This window comes from Papaver somniferum, chromosome 1, assembly GCF_003573695.1.
Source record: "Papaver somniferum cultivar HN1 chromosome 1, ASM357369v1, whole genome shotgun sequence".
In the NCBI taxonomy this organism is placed as follows: domain Eukaryota; kingdom Viridiplantae; phylum Streptophyta; class Magnoliopsida; order Ranunculales; family Papaveraceae; genus Papaver; species Papaver somniferum.
In genome coordinates this window covers 9745083-9753888 of record NC_039358.1, presented here as the reverse complement: position 1 = coordinate 9753888, position 8806 = coordinate 9745083, and positions in this window count along the sequence as shown.

The window sequence follows — 8806 nt, the reverse complement described above, 5'->3', positions numbered from 1 at the left end:
GAATTCACCAATCGTGATCTCGTAAAGATTAGGAAATGTATGCAATTTAGTGTACACCAATTCCCGATGGAACATATTAAGGAAAAATTGCTTCTAAGGGGAGTTGTTCATAAAGTTTCAAGATGGGAATAAATCGCATGATGAAACAATTGAAGTTATATAAAACTTATGATGACGAGAATACGGTTTGTGTTTGCAAGGATATGATAGGTATTGGACTCCCGTGTCGTCATAAGTTGGGTAGGTATGTTGAAGTGATTGACATCAATGATATTCATCCATTTTGGAAGCAATTAAATTTCAGAACACCCCGGTAGTTGATGGTCCGTCTTTCTTGGAGTCGGAATTGTGTGCACGAATAGCCGAGCGTTACGCTACATCAAACGGCACCAAAAAGCAAATATTGATGCATAATTTGGAGGAAGCCCTTCACCCTTGTTTAAGGGAGGTTGATGAACCTATTAAGCAAAAGAACACCGGTAGGCCGAACACCGAAGTGTCGAGGACCATCCAAAGAAAAGAGTTGAAGGAGTATTTGTCTAATAAAAGAATATTGTCTAGGCACGAGCGTTCGGAAGCCGAATTTGAAGATGAGCCGGAACCTAAGAAAAGAGGTCGTCCAAGAAATGATCAAAGTGGACCAACCACCCGACAAGTAAGGCCAAAGATCTCTACAGAGCCTTCTCAAGTAAGTCAACCCAATGTTGTCGAAGAAGTTGTTGAGCAAATGAACGCCTCGCAACAAACCCAACCAATGGAAATTCTTACTATAAAAGAGGACAAAGGTACTCTTCGTTGCCCTAGAGATCTTAATGGAAGACCAAATCGATCCACATATACAATATACAAAGAGTATTTGGAACAACTCCCTCCACTTATCATTCCATTTGTTTTGTCGACCGACGAGGTTGATGGGGATGGAAATTGTGGGTTTCACGTTGCTACGGAACAAATGGGTTACTTTAGAGAGGCGGATATCGAAGATGTCACCCAATGCCAATATTTAAGAAATAAGATGGCGGTACAACTAGTGAAGGACAAGGGTTTTTATATGGAGATGATGAGGCGAGGAGATAGATACGACAAAGAACAAGAGTTCAAAGACTTAGTTGCGCGTGTGAAGTGCCGAAAGGGATTGAAGACAATCGGATCCAAGTATTGGATGACAATGCCTAAATTTGGATATCTCCTAGCGGACGTTTTGAATTGCGTGGTACATTTCTTTGTTCCTCCTATGTATGGACTTAGCATGACGTTTGCACCCACAAGAACGGCTTGCGACGAGTCGGTTAAAGATAGAAGAATCGTAATGGCATTTGTGAATGAAATGCATTTTATCGGTTTAAGAGTAAAGAAAGATTGTCCGTTACCTCCGTTGAGTAAGTGGCACGATTACTTCCCGATGAACCATTGCAAGGATTGGGTGAAACAATATGAGTCCAACATGGTTGATTGGGATCGCGTTATGGACAACAACTTTCCCGCTGAGTTACTCGAATTGATCCCCTCGGATGATGACGATGTTTGATCGTTTTTTTTCGAACATGTAATTTGTACAAGTTTTTTGGAAACTTTTTTGTGAAATAATGATTTAATCGGTCGCAAAAATACAATGTTGTTCCCGAATGTAGGAATCGGGCTCTTTGATACACGTTTTGATTCCGAATATTATAATCGGTTGGTAATGATACACGTTTTGATTCTGAATATTATAATCGGTAGAACTCTTAAATATCTATCTACCGATTTGGTGGGTATTTCGACAGACTATAATTTTTTTTGAAACTATGTAATCGGAACAACAGTATTATAACACTTCAATCCGATTAATCATATTCGGGAATTCCATATTTTATCAAACCGCCGATTAATATTAAAAATTTGAATTTACAGCACTCAAACATCACATGTTATTCTTTTTTCCCAGTCCGAGATGCAACAATCAACGCGGCTTCGAAATGTAGAAACGACTCTCCTCTCCACTTGGAATAAGCATCTTGTGCCGCAAACCTGTCGTCTCTGTGCCTAGAAAGAATACGGTTGTACTCGGTGCACAATTTTATAACATGGTGCACCCTTGAAGAAACATGGGATGGTTCATAATTGTGGCGTGGCTTCTTGTACTTACCAACAAAAGGACCCAATGAAACGTTAATCCAAAATATACGATCGTCCTGCTGTTCTTTGGGTAGATCTTTCACAATGTAATAATTTTTTATCCATTCGGTCACTTTCTCAACTTGTTTTAATCTTTCTCTATGATGGAATTGTTCTTGACCTCGCTTCTTAGCCTTGATTTCCTCTTCCTCCTCCTTCGTTGCCACTAACGATGGTTTAATTTTTTTGGGTTGTTTGTTCCTTTTTTGTATTTCTTCTTCCATTGCTGCAATTGATGTAGTTGTTCGCTTGCATCTTCGAAGTATGTTGTCGATTGATGATGGACTTGCCATTGAAAAGGTTTTTCATTCTGATTTTTTACTCAATAATAACTGAGAGGGGTTACCCTCCTTATATAGATTAGAGTTCCAACGGCTCTAATTTTTGAAAATATGGCCGTTGAGGTTTCGTATCAATGATGCACTACAATCGGTTGCTAACGATACACGTATTTCCTCCGAAAAGGACATTCGGTAGCGAACTTAAATTTTTATCTACCGATTAGGTTGGTATTTCTAAACACGACTATATTATTCGGAGGATAATTTTTTTTTGTAAAGTCCCGAATGTACGATGGCCCAAAAATCAGAATTTGGGAAAAACTGATTTTTCAAATTTTGAACTTGAAATAATCGGAAGAACTTAGTTACCCAAACTTCCGAATATGGGTTGTCTAACCTTCTATATTGGCCCTTGGAACCACCTAGAGCCATGGCATGGTTTGTTTTGAACTTGTAATATTCGGGGATAATTTTTTTTTGTAAAGTCCCGAATGTACGATGGCCCAAAAATCAGAATTTGGGAAAAACTGATACTTTTCAAATTTTGAACTTGAAATAATCGGAAGTAACTTAGTTACCCAAACTTCCGAATATGGGTTGTCTAACCTTCTATATTGGCCCTTGGAACCACCTAGAGCCATGGCATGGTTTGTTTTGAACTTGTAATATTCGGAGGATAATTTTTTTTGTAAAGTCCCGAATGTACGATGGCCCAAAAATCAGAATTTGGGAAAAACTGATACTTTTCAAATTTTGAACTTGAAATAATCGGAAGTAACAGTTACCCAAACTTCCGAATATGGGTTGTCTAACCTTCTATATTGGCCCTTGGAACCACCTAGAGCCATGGCATGGTTTGTTTTGAACTTGTAATATTCGGAGGATAATTTTTTTTGTAAAGTCCCGAATGTACGATGGCCCAAAAATCAGAATTTGGGAAAAACTGATACTTTTCAAATTTTGAACTTGAAATAATCGGAAGTAACTTAGTTACCCAAACTTCCGAATATGGGTTGTCTAACCTTCTATATTGGCCCTTGGAACCACCTAGAGCCATGGCATGGTTTGTTTTGAACTTGTAATATTCGGAGGATAATTTTTTTTGTAAAGTCCCGAATGTACGATGGCCCAAAAATCAGAATTTGGGAAAAACTGATACTTTTCAAATTTTGAACTTGAAATAATCGGAAGTAACAGTTACCCAAACTTCCGAATATGGGTTGTCTAACCTTCTATATTGGCCCTTGGAACCACCTAGAGCCATGGCATGGTTTGTTTTGAACTTGTAATATTCGGAGGATAATTTTTTTTGTAAAGTCCCGAATGTACGATGGCCCAAAAATCAGAATTTGGGAAAAACTGATACTTTTCAAATTTTGAACTTGAAATAATCGGAAGTAACTAGTTACCCAAACTTCCGAATATGGGTTGTCTAACCTTCTATATTGGCCCTTGGAACCACCTAGAGCCATGGCATGGTTTGTTTTGAACTTGTAATATTCGGGGATAATTTTTTTTGTAAAGTCCCGAATGTACGATGGCCCAAAAATCAGAATTTGGGAAAAACTGATACTTTTCAAATTTTGAACTTGAAATAATCGGAAGTAACTTAGTTACCCAAACTTCCGAATATGGGTTGTCTAACCTTCTATATTGGCCCTTGGAACCACCTAGAGCCATGGCATGGTTTGTTTTGAACTTGTAATATTGGAGGATAATTTTTTTTTGTAAAGTCCCGAATGTACGATGGCCCAAAAATCAGAATTTGGGAAAAACTGATACTTTTCAAATTTTGAACTTGCAATAATCGGAAGTCAACTCAGTTACCCAAACTTCCGAATATGGGTTGTCTAACCTTCTATATTGGCCCTTGTAAAGTCCCGAATGTACAACACAAATCATTGTCATTTATCTGCTCTTCTTGATTTTACGACCGTGACTACCTCCCAGTCCTGCACGACCACGGGTTTGAGCACCTTCAGTTGGAGCACCTTCAGCGCTCGATGAAGCTCGAGTTATTTTACCCGTCTTTGATACTGCCACCTTGGGCGGATGCCTCTTCGTGACTTTCTCCCCAAACTGGGCAGCATAATCTTCTTTATCCATATTATCAACTAGGTCTCTAGCCTCTTTGATCTTCTCAGCTGGCATGAGATCTCCGCTCTTCAGGCATGCAGTTAACATTTTGGAAACACGCTTGAACCTATTCACCTGTTTTTATACGTAATGACATAACATCAAACGGTAATTACCTAAGATTTATAGGAATAATATAAAATGAACAAAAATATAAGAACACGCACCAGTCTATCATAACCAGCTGGTTTGTCTTTGATAATACAATTATAACTTGAACCCGCCGCAGTAGTGTTGGATTCGATTTCACGGATAACCGAAGGATGTGATACGTTGTTATACCAACTCATATAGTCTGGAGAATTTTCATCACCTCGGGTGGTTCGTCTACCAGTGTCGATAATGAAGTCATTCCTCTTATCCCAGTTATCAAGAACAGTAGGTGGGTCTGTGTGAACAATCGTGAGATTGTCACCACTAGAAGAGCACAACTCCAACTCCAATTTGTAGTAATCCCCCATTTCCTCCACAGGTTGATGTTGTATATACCCGTGTTGTCGCATCACCCTAGAGGGGTTATACATCACATATCCTGTGGGGTGCCACAATGGTCCAAAATAAAGGGACAAGTCCGACCGAACATTTATATGCCCACTGACTCGATCTTCCTTGTATGGATCAAAGCATACGTCCGAGGCCTTCAATTGGTCCAAAATCTTCCTCATGCGAATCAACTGCTTCTCTTTTGTCCTAGAACGGTTGTCTTCAAATATATACTTTGTTCCTCTAGGAGTACCTTTGCACCACCCCGGATTCTCTCCGGCCAACTTCAGGATAGGGAAGTGGTCATAGATCCATGCCTATATACATAAGAAACCAAGTTTTAGTAAATAGATTGTGTATATTCGGTAGTAATTTCCAAACATTATTTCTGATTATATATAATCGGAAATAAAACTAAGTACCTATCCACCGAATAACCAACATTCGGAAATAGATATGGATCATTTCCTAACGAATATGCGTCATTTGGAGTTCAGTAACCTATAGTTTTTCTGGCCTGTATATTCGGTTCTAATATCAAAAGTATATTTCCGATTATATATAATCGGAAAACAAAATAAGTACCTAGCCACTGAATAACCAACATTCGGAACAAGAGATGGATCATTTCGTACCGAATATGCGTCATTTGGAGTTCAGTAACCTATAATACTTTGGCCTATATATTCGGCAGTAACTCCCCAAGACTAAACTCTGATTCTAAACAATCGGAAGTAAAACTAAGTAACATGTTCCCGAATATGCATAGTTTGGAGTTATGAATATGCATCATATGTATTGTCTACCGAATAACTATAGAGTGAGTTATAGACTTAAAGAAAAAACCTGCAATAGAGCCACGTTCCCGGCAACTTGGCAGGTTCCTAGCCTCGAAGCCTTTCTCAACTCTTCCATCAAGAATGCTAGGCATGTCGTTCCCCAAGAATAGTCACCGACTTCATGGAGAGGATCCAAAAGTTGTATAAGGTTGGCGTCGATCCGGTTGCCAGAAGTATTGGGGAATATGACACATCCCAATACACAAAAGAGATATGCGGTGGCAGCGTGGTTCACTTGCTCATCAGTTAACGTTCCATTCTTTTCCTTCTCCAAGGTGCCTCGGAACATATTCATCAAAGTTGTAATGTTGATCTATCTTGTTCTGTAACTTGCTTGCCTCCTAAACTCTGTTGTTGTTGTCTCTTCATCCCAACCTAAGCACTTTTTAGTGAGAGCATAAAATTGTTCCCAACTTAACTGCTTTGTGTAGTTAAACTTCACAGCTGTGCATTGGTCGGGAAGGTTAAGAATCTGCACAACATCATCCGGGGTAATCGTCATCTCCCCAAACGGCATATGGAAAGTATCGGTCTCAGGATACATTCTCTCCACTAACGCCGATATGGCCAAACGATCATGTTCCAAAAATGATTTCTCGGCGGCATTAGCTAACCCCGAGTTGGCAACAATTGACTTGAACCTTTCACATTCACCGGATAAAGGCCATGCAAGCATTTTTGTTGGTGCGACGGTAGGTTTGAGTAGACGGACCGCATCTTGATGATCCTATTAAAGTACATAAAAAAATCCTTAATACAAATATTACGATATAATACATAGACAATACATTAATAAAAAATAGTAATTTTATTACCTCGGTTTCGTATATTTCTCTGGCCCATGAGTCTTTGTATCCAAATAGCAATTTTCCTCCATCCGCCGGTAGCCCAAGGATTGTGCCTGCTGGAATACCCTTCTTCTTCAAGTGCTGAGGGACAAGATGTGATGCTTTCTTAGCAATATCCTTCTTTACACCATATTTTCCTTTTTTTGGCTTTTTTGGTACCACTTGGCTGTCCTTCTTCTTATACTCTTGGCACTGGATCAACTGGTTCAATTTCATGGTGGGGTGTAACTTGTGGAGCAGTTGGTTCTGCACTTTGTTGAGCGGCTTGTTCAACACTTGGTTGCACCCCTTGTTCACTTCCTTGTTGTTCTACACTTTGTTCAGCACTTGGTTGCACTCCTTGTTGACTGCTTTGTTCTTGTAAGCTTCGTTGAGCACTTGAATTATCTTTGGCCCTCCTTTCCCTCCTAGCACTAGCTGTCACTTTCTTCCTCCTTTCTCGACTTTTTCTAAACAACAAAGAAAGGAACAATATTTACAAACTATATAATCGGAAGACAAAGTATGGAAATATAACTCGAATGTACACATTCGGACGTAAGAAGACACATACTGTTCCCGAATACAAAACAATCGAAAGCTAACTAAACATATTTACAACCGAATATGCATCAATTGGGGTTCAGAAGCTCTAAATTTTTCATCCTACACAATCGGAAGACAAAGTACACAACTATAACCCGAATGAACAAATTCGGAAGTAAGAAGACACATATTTTTCCCGAATGAAAAACAATCGGAATATATTTAAACATGCTTACAACCGAATACTCATCAACTGGAGTTCAGAAACTCTAAAATTTTATCCTAAACAATCGGAGGTATAAAACATTATATTGTCTTCCGAATAAATACTGGCCCCAAATTGGGATTTTTCCTATATCAGAAATTTTGAGATTTTTTCAATATATATATATATATATATATATATTCGGTAGTGAGTGTACTTCCGAATACTGTGTATCTACTTAAATATATACGGGATCCAAAAAATTCATTAAACTACCGATTATTACCAGTTTGTATCCAGGAAGATATGGCCAACAATATTCGGCCGATAACCATCAAATATTTCTCCCGAATACGGTCGATGTTCTTGAGAAATGAAGAACACGACTACATTCGGAAGTAAATAAGCATGAATATCGCCCGAATCTGAATAAATAACCGAAAACTCTAGAATTTTTTTTTCTCGATTCGTCGAATTAAAGCGAAATAAACCCCAAAAATGATAGATTCTTACCTAATTGGGGACATTCGAAGTTGGCGAAGTGTTTGACTATCGGAATCGCCACCACCGACTACATCGACGGGTACTTCTTCTCCGCGTTCTTCGCGTTCTTCTTCATTTGCAGCAACAATTTCTTTATTTCTTGCTAAAATCCCAATCTTTGGATCGATACCCCGAGCAACGTTTTTGGTTCTAGGTATGTGGGTTTCATTTCCCTTATCCATTGTTTTATAAACGAATCGACGATGTTTTGATTTTACGATTCGCGGCGATGTTTCGGTTGAACACAAGAACGAGGGAAAGTTTTTTTTCTTCCACGATCGGAAGATAATATGAAACTGGAAGAAGAAGAGTTGAAATGAGTAGAATTTTTTTTGATTTGGTTTTTATACAGTTTTACTAGAAGGCATTTATGTAACTTCAATATCATATAGAGTATCCCTTAATTAGAGTCTTTGGCTGGGTATAAATTGATGGCCCCTAAATCCTTCCAGGTGGCCCCTAAAGACGGGAGTTTTTTTTTTTTTTTGTCTTGTAAATATTTTTTTCCTTTGACCAGAGTAGTATTTAGTCGTTAGAAATACTTCAGGTAGCAAAACTAAATATGTTACGGGCACCTAGATCTCCACGTGTCAAAATGCCAACACCATTATGTTAGACGTGTCTTTCGACTAGGCTTTAGTTGTCTTCATCAGAGATAAAATCAACTTTGTTAAAAGAAAATGGAGATGGACAGAACAAGGAAAAGAGAGAGAGAGAAAATGAAGAAGGAAAGATCTTTAGATTATGGATTTGTCCGTCAAATCTACAGTCGTTGAATCCGTTTTTGTT